The sequence below is a fragment of the Rhinolophus sinicus genome, linkage group LG04, assembly GCF_036562045.2.
Source record: "Rhinolophus sinicus isolate RSC01 linkage group LG04, ASM3656204v1, whole genome shotgun sequence".
NCBI lineage: Eukaryota > Metazoa > Chordata > Mammalia > Chiroptera > Rhinolophidae > Rhinolophus > Rhinolophus sinicus.
The window spans coordinates 79,784,141-79,800,251 of NC_133754.1; the positions used below are offsets into that span (position 1 = coordinate 79,784,141).

Here is a 16,111-nt window from a genome sequence, read left to right on the forward strand (position 1 = left end):
ATAAAGATCATTACTCTCTTTCTACTTGTTCAGGAATCTGGGTCTCATCCACATACCTTCTTTCATGAATCTCATCCAGTCAATTGTTAAACCTTGTGAACTGTCCCACATAGCTATCTCTGGACACTACCTACCTGGCACAATGTCAACTACCAATACCCTCGTCCAGTCAGCATCTCGTTTTGCATTGACTTTTATACCAGCCTCTTCAGTAGTTGTCTTGTGTCACCTCTAATCTCATCTTTACAGTCAGAAGGATTTATTTAAAATACAAATCTTCTCATTACCTTTTAACACCCTAAGATCACTTCCTTTTGCCTCTTAGGAAACAACTCCAAACTCTTGATCTGTCCTCCTTGACCTTCCTTGATTTTATTCCCGCTCATCTCCCTGCTAACATATAAGCCAATTTTCTGCTCTCATTTCAACACTTCAAGCTCACTATTCTTATTCTTATCTTCTGAAACATCACAAACATATTCCTTTCTCGGATTTGGTTCATATGACTCATTCTCTTTTCCTTTTCCCAAACACTGACTTCTGTTTAATTGCTTCTCTAGTAAAATTAAACATCAATAGTCCTAGAGAAGACTTCCTTGACCCAAAAATCGAGATCAAGTCCCACAGTCCTGCAGAAAATTCCACTGTATACTTCTTCATCGCCTTCATAATATTTGCATTCATTCAAATCTATGTTCTCTCCTTCTTTATAGACTCCAATAAAGATTCCAAGTCTGTGTTGCTATCCCTACATCCTTCATACTTATCATATTTCCAGGTCCAGAAGAGGTGCTTAATAAATGGTTTTTAAATGGACAAAAATTATTAATATCATGCGTCACAGTGTTAAAATAATATTACATTTTAAAGTAATGTTCATCCCTCATCCAATTCCTCATAAGAAGGAACAAGCTGCCGTTAAAATACTAGGCACTGAAGCCGAAAGTTTATGGGCTTTGGCAGGATTACTTAGATAACTAGTTCTCTGGGATATTGACAGGGTATAACAATATTAAAATAATTGATTGAAAACACATGACAATATTGATATTGATAGTGATAATTGACAATATTGACAATGATAATATTACAATGCATGGTAGAACCAACAATGGCAGGTTTCACAGTTGCTAGATGACCTCTAATAGACCATGGCAATATTAATTTGTAAAGGGGATTGCTGTGTAGTGGATTAATGACACGATGTATAGCCAACTCCTAAAATAATTATGAATCAGGGCTATGTGACTCTCATATGTTGGAGAAGATCACTAAGTTATTGAGGAAAATCAGTCAATATAGCAACCCAACCAACATTTGCATTCCAATCATAATTTGAGACTTTGCAAAGGTGACATCAATTCTGTTCAAATATCAAGAATATAATGACATTGGGAAAAAAGATGAAGTGACTGATATAAAATAAACTCTCTTACCTCAACTCTATTCTCTCACTGTTTTACGTTTCTTCATAGAATTTAATATTTGTTTATTTCATCTATCACCACAATGAAGGTAATGATATTGAGAGCTTATTTAATTATATATCTCTGGTACCTTGAAAAGTGCTTGCACAAAAGAGATACTGAATAGATAAGCACCAATAAATGAATATAAATGTAAATATATATTTAATAAAGAAACAATCAGCAGAGCATGTGTGGGCCCTCCATGCCTCAGGTGTTAGGAAAGTGGGCTGAGATATTTGGAAAAATGTTTAAAAAGTTGCTGCATGGAAATAAACAGTAGGAAGGATTCAGGAGGGTGAGAGCATATCTTTTATGATACTCGTGCTACACTCCTATACCCCAAACTACGCCTGAACACTCAATGGTTAGGATCTAGGGGTGGAGGACTAAGGTTACATGAAGCCAGGTGTGAAGCAAAGAACCAGACTGGCCACTTCATTGACTCCAAGGAAGTCCACTCCCTTGGCAAACATTGAGACATTTGGTGTAGTAATAGAGAGGATTCATTTTTCTTTTTTTTCTGGTAAGGAATTAGTTGTTTTTTCTTCCCCAGTAGGACTAGAACTAGAACTAGGATAAGGTGAGCAAAGCACTTGGCTTGAACAGAAAACGCAAGGGGGTGCATGCATACACACACACACACACACACACACACACACACACACTTATCAATCAGGAGAAATTACAATTTAATGTAAAATTTAAAAATTCAAAATTAATGCAAAGTTTTTGATATTTTTTCATTATAGATGTTTTTTATTTGTTTTGATTTCTTAAGAAATTGCTTTACAATACTGTTTGTCATGATAAGTGGTGTCTGTCTTTATCTTTTGGCGTCCCCTTAAATTTTCCACCTCACTTGCCTTACCTCAGTCTCTCTCCTGTGCCATAACTCCTGAAGTTGGTGAGCAGTGAACTATAAAGCACACCATTGCTGGAGCTCTACCTCCTAAAAGCGAATCTGAAATAACATGCAAGGTCAGGGCAGAGCAAGGAGCTCCTTTTCAGAGTCCAAAGCCATGCATGACACACAATCCAATCAGTCACCATCTACACTGTACTCGGTGTTTATAATCAGAAACAAAAGGCTAGTACGAGGAGATTCAGAATAATTCCACATGCACTTGGAATTGCATGACAATTAAATGAAAGAGTACAACTTTCAGCGTCAGTTTTACACATTTATTTTGGGTAAGAGTCAACACTTAACATCTTCTCTATACCCTGTGGGTGGACTCTGTTTCATTAAATTATAGCCTCTCATTAGCATATGAACTATGGGCTTTGCCATCTTTTTTAAGCATTTTGCTTTCCTTAAATAAACTGTAATGTAAGTATCTATGGTTTGTTAGGCTTGGAGAAGCTAGATTTTTGGATTTTTGGTGTGGTACTCTTTCTTGTTTTCCCCTAAAAAACAAAAAGGAAAACAAAAAGGGCTTCACCTTTTGCATATTTCTTTTTAAAACACCTCACTTAGTCATATAATCAGTATAATGCCGTTCCTCTCCCATGAGCATTGTAGTAGCAATTCTGTGATAGAGTATATAAATGTGGGAGAAATCATATTATGCATATAAATTCCTCTAAGGTGCTCTTGAGCTGAACCCAAGAACACAGCACCACAGCAGGCAGATGTACACTTATAAAGGGTGGTCACAGAAGGTAATTGCTGTTAATAATTCATTAAGAACTATTCCTGTGTCCAAACTTATTCACCACTTCAACCATTTTCATCAAGCTTTATAATTGGATGTGGAGAAAGGGCACACATGATTTTATGATCATATAATAACTAACATTTGTACAGCATTTTACAATTTGCAAAGCAGTTTTCATAAACATAATTCACTCCTCACAGCCACAGTAGTAGGTAGGTGTTATTAGGACCTTCTACATTTTACCAATGAGGAATCTGGGTCAGTAAGATTATAAAGTCAGAATATAGCTATATCAGTAAACTCACATAAAAGGTATTGAGTATACAAAGATTTATTGTTTACATAATGAGTAGTGCAAAGTTAGGCAGTCGCCAGTGCTGGCTCACAAGTTCAACTGTGTCAGCAACAAAGTCTCTGAAATTATTTTGTTTTTTTTCCTTCCTTTTTTTTTTTTTGTGTGTGTGTGTGTGTGTGTGTGTGTGTGTGTGTGTGTGTGTGTGTGTGTTTGTGACTATAGGATGGCTACATTTCATAATAAGGTGGAAGAGGAAGAAAGGGAGTGATGCTGCATCAGAAAAACAAAAGCCTGCCCAGAACTATATGGTAGATCTCTGCCTGTCTTATTTACAGACTGTGTCATGTGGTCACCGTTCTGGGAGGTACTGAGGAAAAGGGGATGGATAATAAAGACTGGGTAAGCTAACTGACATGTTTCTTACAGTAGTATAAAGAAATTGTAATTTCTATTGTCTTATTCCAGAGCTCATTTCCCTCTATCAGTACAGGAGAATAAATCAAGGGGAAAGGGCGATGTAGATTAAGTCCTACAAATGCATGTGTATTTGGAAATAACTAGAATATGACATAGAGACGAAATAAAGACTTTCCATGACAATGAAAAAATACCTAAATATATGGTTTAAAAAATGAGCCATTGTTTGCACATAGCATACTTTTATTCTTAAACACCCATGTCTTTGAAGAATCATTTGTACTCAAGACTCTCAATATCATAATGATATAGTTATTACTACAATGATATCTTGACCTTTTAGCTATCTTTAAATTCCACAATTCCCAGAACGTTTCTATGTAAATTGCTTAATACCACAAATTCAGCACATCTGAAACAACACCCCATCCTATCAACTTCATTTACAAACTTTCTTGTAGTCTTTCTATGATACCATTATGCTGATAATCTTGGATCCAAGAGTGAAATCACATTTGCTTCTTCAGCATACTTCATCCTTACTGTTCAAGCAATCTGTTCTTCGGGCCAATATATTTATTGGGCATGCACCAGGCATTGTGTTTGCTGCTATAGCTACAATCAGACGCTGACCTAAGTCATTAAGGTCCATTATCTCACCCCTCTTTAGGTCCTCATTTCATCAAAACTATATTGTTGCAAAAGATTTTACTTTCTTGTATCTATCCATATAGTAATAGAATCAACTTTCTATAAAATCACATCTATTATAGTAGTCTCAATTTCAATCGATTCCACAGAACCAATTGCTTCCACTTGGAAGTTTTATACCATTCTGTGCATGAAGAATTAACATTAGCTATGTAGACAGGGGTCTGGACTTTGCCTTCACTCAGCCCCTGGAATGGCCTGTTTTACAGGAGAATCTTTGTTTGCTTGGGGACTTTGGCCATAGGACAGTCTAACGATGTGACTTATAATGGGGGCTTTGGGACATGCCGATATGTTCCAACCTCCAGAGTAACTAGAGACTAAAGGTGTTAGTCCAGGAAGGGCTGGAGCTGGAGACCAAAGATTACATGGAGACCATGTAAGCAGTATGTGATAGAGCCCCAATAAAAACTCTAGACACCAAAGGCTTGGGTAAGCTTCCTCGGTTGGCAATTTTCTATGTGCATTGTCATACATCATGGACTGGAGGAGGTAATGTCATTCATGGTTCCATGGAGAGATGATCACTGGAAGCTTCGTATTTGAATCTCTCCTAAACTTTGTCCTATGTGTCTCTTTCTTTGACTGGTAGTAATTTGTATCCTTTCCCTGTAATACATAGTAGCATGCATATAATGGCTTTCAGGGAATTCTTTAGTCTTCCTAATGAATTATCAAATATAAAGGTTTCCATGGGACCGCCTGAAATTTTATCCAGCTGGTCTGAAACCAGGGTGGTCCTGAGAACCACTGAATTTGAGGTTGGTGTCTGAAGGGTGGACAGCCTTATGGGGGCTATTCCTTCTGGCTCTGAGGTTTGCCTAACTCACTGCACTTCGCTTTCTAACCCAGCTCATATGCTCCATACTTGAGTCTTGCCTTTATTCCTTATGTTTTCCCCTTATTCTGGATTGTCTCTGACACTCTTCTTCTTTCTCCAAACCATTCACATATTCAAGGAGAATGTTAAATCCTGCCTGAAGCTTTTTCTCACCAGGCTACCAAATGTACTCACATGTTTCCACCAGCAGGAGTTTTTAATCTCATAGATTGTGCTTTGTTTCTCATGTGTTATAATATAACACCATTGGAGTGTAAGCTTCATAAGATAAATTGACTTCTTAATCAGCTATGTAACTCTCCTCCTCATCCCCCTACAATGCTAGGTAGGTGTTCTTTTAGTAATAAACACCTGACTCCACATTTGTAAGTACCGATTTGTAAGTACTTCCTTCTGTCTAAAAACAGAATGTCTACTCTGATGTGCAGTAATTTCCAGTCATAAATGTTGTGATTAAAATAATAATAATAATAATAATGATAATGATAACAAGCTATGTTTACAAAGGGAAATATTTCCTCGAGTCACTCTTCATGACCCCAGAATTGAGTTACAGGGTTGTTTCATTTATTTATTTTTTTCCTGAGGATTATTATCAGCAAAGTAATGCAGTCACACTGTTTAACTGTTCTTTTCACAAAACCTACTTTTCCTCATTTAGAAAAGATGTCTAATTACAGTCAAATTGAATTCATGATCAAGCTCCATTACTCAATAAGTAGTTTTAGAGAATGAGTTATAGAGCCAGTCATGTGAGCAGGTATTGATTAAAAAGAGAAGAAGAAGCAGCTGATATGCTAGAATTTAAAAGGTGTGGGGAACATTTTTACACTGCACATTGAAACACAAACCAAAATTAGAATAAGTCTCTTTCAAAGCAGAAAACCCTTTTATAAATATGGCCCTTTGCATTTAGGAAACGCTCTCTTCGTGGTGGCTTCTTTAAAATTTCATTTCAAAAATTTGTTACACAGTTCTATATTATTTTACTACCCAATGGTAATGAGCTTATAATCTCACTCTGCTATGCAATAGGAAGGACCCTGTAACAGAGGAGTTTTCCAGTACCTGAAAGAGGGGGCTTTCACAGAATGAAACATGCCTCGGAAGGAGAAGCTTCATCCACCTCCAAGTTCTGCCTGGATTCGGTTAGACTCAATGGCCCACTGACAGTGCAGATGTTTCAATTTTGTGGTGATACAGTTGGTGTCAAAATCCCATTTGGACATGCACAAATTCATTTCTATGATTTACTCTGAGCTCAAAGTCGGGAATTTGTTTTCTACTAAGTTGGCTGACACATGGGAGGAAGATGGATTACAGGGCTCACAGAGATATAGGCACTGTCAAACCCAGAGAGAAAAAGAGACTGAGAGGAACAGGCAGGGAATGTGATCGGAAATGGAAACCGATATTCAGGGACATTGTAGCCCCTGTGCTGTGGCCTGGTCAATAATGACTGCTATAAACTGTTCGGTATGGTCTTGTCAATTATTGGCAACGGCACAGTTCTCAGTTGAATATGTATCCTTTATTTGCTTTGATGGTTTACAGGATTTTTTCATAATTCTAAAATGTTTGGAAAGCCTCTGTTTCAGTCTGCAATTATTATTGCTTTAGTCAGCCTTTATAACTTTAATTCAAAAGAAGAAAAACATTTAAGCCAGGGAAATACTTTCTTTATGTAACATTTTGTCAAACAAGCTGAATTTTATCAATGTTTATTATCACTGCTGTTTAAATAATATTAGTTATAAAAATATTTGACCTCAAAAATGATTTTGTCTGTTTATTGTGAAAGTGATAATAATAATAATAATAATATTTACTTAGAAACACCTTATGTAAAAAGGTGGAATTGTAGGCCTTGAATAAATCTACTGATCAGTCACACCATTCGTACTCAATGAGTTGCTACCCTAAGCTGTAATATATTTATTTTTAATGTTAATAAAATATTGGAATAGCTGTTGGAATTTTCATATGATGAATTTTATTCACAGCTTTCTTTTGTTTCAAAAGTCTAAGTCTTCTATTTCTATTTTTAAAGTTTTTATTAATATATATTTACCATACAATATTATATTAGATTCAGGAGTACACCATATTCAACATTTATGTACCTAAAGAAGTGATCACCACAAGTCTAGCAACCATCTGACGCCACACCAGGCTATCACAATATTATTGACTATATTCCCTATTCTGTACATTATATCCCTATGGCTTATTCATTTTATACCTGGAAATTTTAACCTCTTATTCCCCTTTCCCCTTCACCTTTCCTCCCCCTTTTTAAAATTTTCAATGACATATTATTTTATATTAATTTTGGGTGTACAGTATAGTGGACAGACATTTATATAATTTAAGAAATGATTCCCCTGACTAATCTGGTACCCACCTAGCACTATACATAGTTATTATCATATTATCGACAGTATGCCTTATGTTTTACTTTATATCCGAGGACTATTTTGTAACTACTAATTTGTACTTCTTAATCCCTTCACCTTTTTCACACACACCCCTAACCCCTCTTCCATCTGGTAACCATCAAAATGTTCTTCGTATCTATGAGTCTGTTTCTGTTTTGTTTATTTTGTTCTTTAGATTCCACATATAAGTGAAATCACATTGCATCTGTCTTTCTGTGTCTGATATCCTCCACTCAGCACAATACCCTCCAGGTCCATCCATGGTGCCATAGATGATAGATGGCAAGAACCCATTCCCATCCCTGGCCAAGCAACATTCCATTGTATATATGTACAACCTACTCTTTAACCATTTATCCATTGATGCACACCCAGGCTCCCTCCACATCTTGGGCATTGTAAACAATGCTGCAATGAACATATGAATGCACACATCCACTCAAAGTGGCATTTTGGGTTTATTCAAATAAAAACCCAAAGGTGCCATTACTGGGTCCTCTGTTGTCTATTGTTATAGCCTTTGTTTTAAAGTCTATAAGTCTGTTTTGTCTAGTATAAGTATTGCTACCTCAGCTTTTTTCTTTTTTCCTCTTTTTCATGAAATTTTTTTTTTTTTTTCCATTCCTTTACTTTCAGTCTGTGTGTGTCTTTCTATCTGAAGTGAGTCTCCTGTAGGCAGCATATGTAAGGGTCTTTTTTTCTTATCCATTCATCCACCCTAGTTTTTTACTGGAGCATTTAGCCTATTTAAATTTAAAACAATTATTGACAGATATGTAGTTATTGCCAGTTTATTATTCGTATATTTATATATTTGATCCTTTTTTTTTAAAAAAAATTAAAGCTGTCCCTCTAACATTTCTCATAATATCTAAGTCCTGTTTTTCTTGATCTAATAATTCCTGGTTTAATTTTGAATTATTTGTGAATTCTTATAGAATTAACTGGATTGCAGATGACTAGAAAAGAAGTGTTTAAAAAATGCTTACATAATTTTCAAACACAGTGTTTCTATAATGATGATAAAAATGGCAGTCTTTACTCAGGTAGTACAACATTTAGCAAAATCCTAGGCTTTTCTTATCATTTAAATCTTGACACTTTCACTGAATATCGACTTGGAAACTGTTCCATTGACTGACATTTATCACCTATTGTTCCATGTTGTCTCTTATGTTATTACTCATTATATCTGCATTATATCATGGTTATCGAAAAAATAAACTTAAAAATTCAAGTATTCTGGTACAAATGCTATGCATTATATTTACAATTAATTATACTTTAAATAACAGCAATGGATATTTTAAGAATATTTTGTAGCTTATAAAGTGTTATTATCTCCATCTTATTGATGGGAAAGCTGCTGAATCTTTGAAAGTTATACATCCCTTCTTTTAAACACAGATGTGACCTTTAAAAAAGCCACAGTAGTTTGGGAATGATAATTTCATGCTTGCTTTCTTCTCCAAGCCCTCTTGGAAAATGAGATATATGTCCAGGCATATAGCAAAAGTATCAACAGATTTCACTTATGAATGGAATTCCTCAAACACCACACAGTAGTCTAACATTTAAATAGCAGTCATCAATTTATATTAAATAAAATTTAAGGCTCAAGTAAAGTGAAGTTATTAAAATGGTTCTAATTAAGCCCATCTTGACTAATTCTTATAATATTAAAACTAATTTAGCTCAATTAAAATAGTAATTGCATTCTATAATGATTGCTATTCAAAACAATTTACTCAATTTGGTAATAATTTTGAGAAACAGTAACATGCTGTACTTAAAAAAGCTGTTAAAATGGAGTTAGCACTTACTATTTTTGAAAGGGGAAAGGAACACTTAACTGACTATATACATTTACTCCAGCAATTTTCTATTTTTTGACGTATTTTTCAGAAATTATTTTTCCTATCATTTTTATTGTGTATGCAAAGGCTACATTTAACAGTAAAAAGAAATAATAACTGTATAAGAACACTGTCTGACTTTTTCCTTTTTCTACATAAATTTGTATTCTTCTCAACTAAATTAAAATTCTCTTGTGTTCACAAATCAGTCTAGATGCGTCATTCTTTATTTAATTCAGTGAAGAATGCCTAACTCTTCCATCAGTTCTCTAATTTGTTTGAAAAAAAAAAAAAACTTTGCATAACAAATGAAAATAATTTTATCATGAATCCTTTATTCAGAGGAGGCAATATTCATCTTAAGTAATGCAATTAAAGATGAAAAGAGTAATTTTCCATAAACTCTCTATGGTGACTTTCTCAACAGTAGTCTTAAAACTCAAACACCTTCCCAGTAGCTATTTGGACATTTATCACTCACAGATTTAAGATAGCATTCTTTCCATTACTGTGTTTCCCCGAAAATAAGACCGGGTCTTATATTAATTTTGGCTCCAAAAGATGCATTAGGGCTTATGTTCAGGGGATGTACTCCAGAAAAATCATGCTAGGGCTTAGTTTCTGGTTAGGTCTTATTTTCGGGGATACATGGTAGTAATCAGAAAGACTTAAAGATTCCTCTTCTAAATGTCACAGGCCTATGGGAAGGTTACACTTAACAAAAGACTCTATTTTAAAATGAAAAAACAAAAACAAAAACAAAACTTTATAGAAAAAGTTAAAAGCAATATTCAGTATTTGTGCATCACATGATTTTGAATTTAGAGTGTGCCTATAATTGAAAAATTTGAGAAAAAGCTTCATATATGATTAATTATTGCTTCCTAGTCAAGATACTTCCCAAGGAAAAAAAAAAGGAAACAATACTGTAATGAAGATTTGGGATTATACAGGTGGTATCAAACAAAAAATAAATTGGAAACATGCTGTTTCATTTTATTAAAATCCAGCTTCATGGTGAATAAAGGGTTTTTAAATGGAGAGTCAATGATTCTTGTGATTTATATTCAAAAACAATGCATGACAAATGACAGTGAAGATGTGGAACTGCCAAACAACAGAGAACTGACTCCCCACCCCCTTTGGTTCCATTATCGAAGCTTTCTAAAATAATAAAATGTACAAAAGTCTATCAAATGACTCAGCACTCTAAGATGTACCAACATTCCCATGGCTGATTAAAGACAAATTTGCTCTAATCATGTGTCTGCACTTATAAATATGGAGTCTGAACAATATGCAGTCTATCTTGACCAGAAAACAAACATGAAAAGCTTGACTACACACTGTGACAGATATTTTCTTAGTGGTAATTCTAATATTTGATGTATATTCTTTACTCTTCCTAAGTACCTTTGATTGTGTGCCAGCCAAGATATAGCCCTGAAAAAAAATATACTTCAAAGCACTAAAACTTGGAAATAATCTCCAGTGTCAAGTAGAAAAGAAAATTGTGCCCATGTGCCTTACATCTAGTTTTTATTTCAATTCCACAGAAAACAAAGTCTCAGTCTCATTAAATTTGTGAGCTGTGCAGCTTTTTGTTGATATTCCTTACTTTACAAGTAAAGCTAATTGACACCACTTGATTCATTTTCAAGCCAATTGTTATGCTCTAAGTATATTAAATAAGTCATAGAAAAACCAGCTACTATAATTATGTTTTTCTTTTTTCAAAAATTATTTAGTTTAAAAAATAATAATACCATTGAAATGAAGAAGGTATTTAGGAAAGAGTGTAAGGTAAATAAATTTTTTTTGGTTACATGTTAAAAAGAGGCAAATGTGTGTATTTAATTGACTCTAGAAGGGATTGAACATTGATGAGATAAATTAATCAAAAATATTTTTTCTTCAATTTACAAGTTGTTTCTGGGAAACCTGAAAATCTTTTGAAAATTATGTCTTCCAATTTAGACTGCATTTTACTTATACATGCTTAATTTTGACACAAAACCTTACGTGAGCTTTGAACTCTAGATACTGTATGCTATAATATGTATCATAATTTGACATAAATTACCTGACCATTTTAGCATATCTGAATAAGTAACGTTTAATAGTGCTTTGGGATGGAATTACTGTAATAGTTTACTTAAATCTTCATTAAACACATAAAGATGTGACCATGGTTATATAAGCTGAACAGGGTTACTAATAATCCCTTAAAAAATAACATGCCCTATTATCAAATACACCTGAAAGGTATTTTCTCTATACCTTCGTGCGCTGTTCAGCCACCAGGTCAATGTTATAATCACACTAATGCAGGACAGTTGGCCACACACAATAATTCAGTGATTCTATTAGCTGTTAACAATTGCAGCATGGTTTATGGCATAGTATAAGATCAAACGACAAAAAATATAGGTGCTTGGAGGAAGCTGTTCGCCAGCAAAGGAACAAAAAAGGAGAAAGGACATGAATTTGTTCATAAACTAGATTTAATCTGCTTCTTCCTATAACAGTTGTAGCCTGAGTTACTCTCTTTGCTCTGCCCAGCTGTAAATGGGCATGAGAAGTCCCACAGTTGAATACTTTTACATCTTGGGTACATAGGAGTAGCAAGGAGAGAATCCAGCATGAAGCAAAGACCATTTGGCCCATCAATGGTTCCTTGCAATACTGCTCTGTGATTTTCTCTCTGGATGATGATAAGGGGAAGTAAAACAGAAGTTAGTTTCAAGGTTCTCACCAAATGATTTGGGATTTGTTTTTTGGTTATTACTTGTTTCTGAAGGGGACAGTGGCAGTGGATAAGGCATACTTCAAACTTTTGAGAACCTTATGGTTGCAACACTGAAGCATAATCCAAAAAAGATGAGAACAAAATAAAGACAGGTGTTTTTGGCAAGTATTACCTGGAAACTATTTGAATCTAAAATCTAAATCAATACATAAACTTTGAAGTCCCATTTTTAGGCTTATTAAATGCAGGTTGTGCATGTCATACCTTCCTTCTCTTCCATTCCTGTCTCACACTATTATAAAAATGAGGATACATTATGAAAAAATACCTCAAGATGTGCAAAGTGCTTTTAGTACTTAAAGGCCAAAACAATTTTCAAATGTATAGCAACTCCCACTCTCATAGTCTCAATTGACTTTTGATGATAAACAAACTATTATAATACTTAGTTAATAAGTTTTCACATGTCATTAATCAATGGTAGGCTCTACTATAACCGTAACCATTCATAGTCATCCATTCTAAAACAAATGGTGATACCAATTTTTGCTAATTCTTTGAATTTCTTTGTAAGAAAAACAACAGGGATTGCACAAATAATACTTTCGGGTGATTTATTAATCCAGGTGCCTACTCTCAAACGAAGCAGAGTCAGCCAAAAAAAAAAAAAAAAGACAAAAAGACTAGAGAGATTTTTTGGGCTACTAACATACACTGATGCAAGAAAAAGTTGCAAAATAATTTAAGCAGTACGGCTGCGTTTCTGAAATGTATGGACAGCACCACGATATAACCTTTTCATAATATATATTTCATATATATTCAGGTTTTTTTTGATTACTTGAAACAATCAAGTCTTTGTGCTAATCATCATTTAACTGGCAATATAAAAGTTTGAAATGGTTTTAAAATGTATTTTCTTTTAGATCAGAGTCTAGAAAGTCGATAAAGGGAGTCTAAAATAGTATTTATATTTGCTATTTTGTATTTATATTTGATTGGGTTAAAATACAAACAGAAATCTTGTTTTTAATCAAAATTCATAAGACTCAGAAGAAACTCAAAATCCATTCTTATTATTATTTAACTGTTTTATTTGACTGTTTCTATCTATGGAGGGATTTTGTTTGGTTGGTTGGTTGTTTTTCCAATTTCACTTTCTTCATTGCTATACTATGCCATTACTGACTGAATATCTGCAAACAGACAAATTTTACCCAATACATACAGGGAATTTTTGCCACAAAATATATAATACTCAACAGCAAAGAAAGTGTGTGCGACCTCTCTCTAAAGGTGAATTCCTCAGGGGCTTTGTACTGTCAATCCTAAGGACTCAGAGAGTGCAGATGGTTTACAAACTTCTCATCAAATCTGGGTACAAAACACCATATCTAGCTGCATTTCTGCAGATAGTATACATAAGGTGAGAACAAAGAAAAGCTCTATTATTTCAACTTTTGAATACTTCTTACCAATGATTTAGCAACGTTAATCAATGTTTTAAATAATAAAATTACATAGAGATCAAATAAAACATTGCGAGTATGTTATTTTACATTTCAAAGCAATCATATGCTGTTATTTCAGTTTCCAGAAATCACATATCCTCTCTAACTACTAAGATGTGCTTCATATGTTTTCTAGAAACAACAAATTCCACATGGATTTTACTAAATCAGTTGGATGTACAGCCTAAAAAACTCTAAATTTGTTTTAATTATCTAAATGACATTTAGAGTCTATCTTCATCAAACACTTATCTCTGTGACCTGCAGAGATGGTATTATTTCCAAGTATTAAGAGAACAGATTATCCTTTTTGATCTATATGGTGTTTTAATTTTACTGTTAACTGAATGGCGCATGTGAGGTTATTCTGAATTCTGCAGCTAAAAGTAAGGTATCTTTTCCAAAAATTGAAGTTTTTTGTTTCTGTTTTTTTTATTTTAATTTCTTAATTAAACACATTGGGGTGAAAATGGTTTGTAAAATTATATAGGTTTCAAGTGTATCTTTTCCAAAAATTGAAGTTTTTTGTTTCTGTTTTTTTATTTTAATTTCTTAATTAAACACATTGGGGTGAAAATGGTTTGTAAAATTATATAGGTTTCAAGTGTACATTTCTATAATGCATCATCTATATATCACACTGTGTGTTTATCACCCAGAATCAGTTCTCCTTCCATCACCATATATTTGATCCTGTTTTCCCTCTTCTACTACCCCTTCTCTCCACCTCCCCTCTGGTAACCACTAAACTGTTGTCTGTGTCTATGAGCTTTTGTTTCTTTGTTTTTTGTCTTGTTTCTTTGTTGCTTTCAGTTTTATATCCCATATATGCATTCCTATATACTAACAATGAAATTTCAGAAAAATAAATGAAAAAAAATCATTTTTCAATTGCAACAAAAAGAATAAAATAACTAGGAATAAACTCAACAAAGGATGTAAAGGACATATACACTGAAAACTGTAAGACATTTTTAAAATAAATCGAAGAAGACAAAAAGAAATGGAAAGACATCTGTGTTCATGGATTGGAAGAATCAACATAGTTAAAATGGCCATATTACCTAAAGCAATATACAGATTTAATGCAATCCCCATCAAAATCCCAATGCAATTTTTTAAAGAAATAGAACAAAAAAAAATCATCAGATTTCTATGGAATAACAAATGACCCTGAAAAGTGAAAGTAAGCCTAAGAAAAAAGAACAATGTTGGAGGTTACACTCCCTGACTTTAGCTTGTACTACAGGGCTACAGCAATCAAAACAGTATGGTATTGGCAGAAAAATAGGCAAACAGACCAATGGAATAAAATTGAAAACCCAGAAATAAACACCCATATATATGGGCAGGTAATTTTCGACAAAGACAAAAGCATACACTAGGAAAAAGAAAGCTTCTTCAATAAATGGTGCTGGGAGAATTGGAAAGCCATGTGCCAAAGAATGAAACTAGACTGCTGTCTATCACTGTCTACCAAAATTAACTCAAATGGATCAAAGGCCTAAACATAAGACCTGAAACAATAAACTGCATAGAAGAAAACATGGGTACTAAACTAATGGAACTTGGGTTCAGAGAGGATGTTATGAATTTGACCTCAAAGCCAAGGGAGTAAAAGCTGAAATAAATGAATGGGACTTATCAAACTAAAAAGCTTCCACACAGCAAAAGAAACCATCGACAAAATAAAGAGGCAACAAACAGAATAGGAGAAGATATTTGCAAAAAATGTCTCTGATAAGGGGCTAATATTCAAAATATATAAATAACTTGTGCAATTCAACAACAACAAAAAACAAACAATCCAATTAAAAAATGGGCAAAGGACCTTAACAAACACTTCTCTCAAGAAGACAAACAAACAGCCAATAGATGTATGAAAAAATGCTCAACTTCACTAGCGATTAGGAACATGCAAATCAAAAATTGAAGAACTTTATTAACTCATAGCAGTTATTATTATTTTTCTATCCAGGTCAAATTAATTTGATGGAGATTCTGTTAATTGTGTATGATAATGTGCAACAATACATTCAAATGTTCTTTAATATATGGGGTACAACTCAAGGGAATCTATTTGTTGTTTAGCACTATTCTAATATCTCTTTTTTGAAGATAAAGCTTATGTATTCCATCAACAGAACACCCTGAATTGATGGATAC

General features: G+C 33.8%; 1 protein-coding gene across 13 annotated transcripts in view; it reads right to left on the reverse strand.

Annotated features, from left to right (window-relative positions):
- Window positions 1-16,111, reverse strand: part of TENM3 (teneurin transmembrane protein 3) — a 2,352,866-nt gene that overhangs the window by 1,886,159 nt on the left and 450,596 nt on the right. The gene's annotated exons all lie outside the window — the stretch shown is intronic.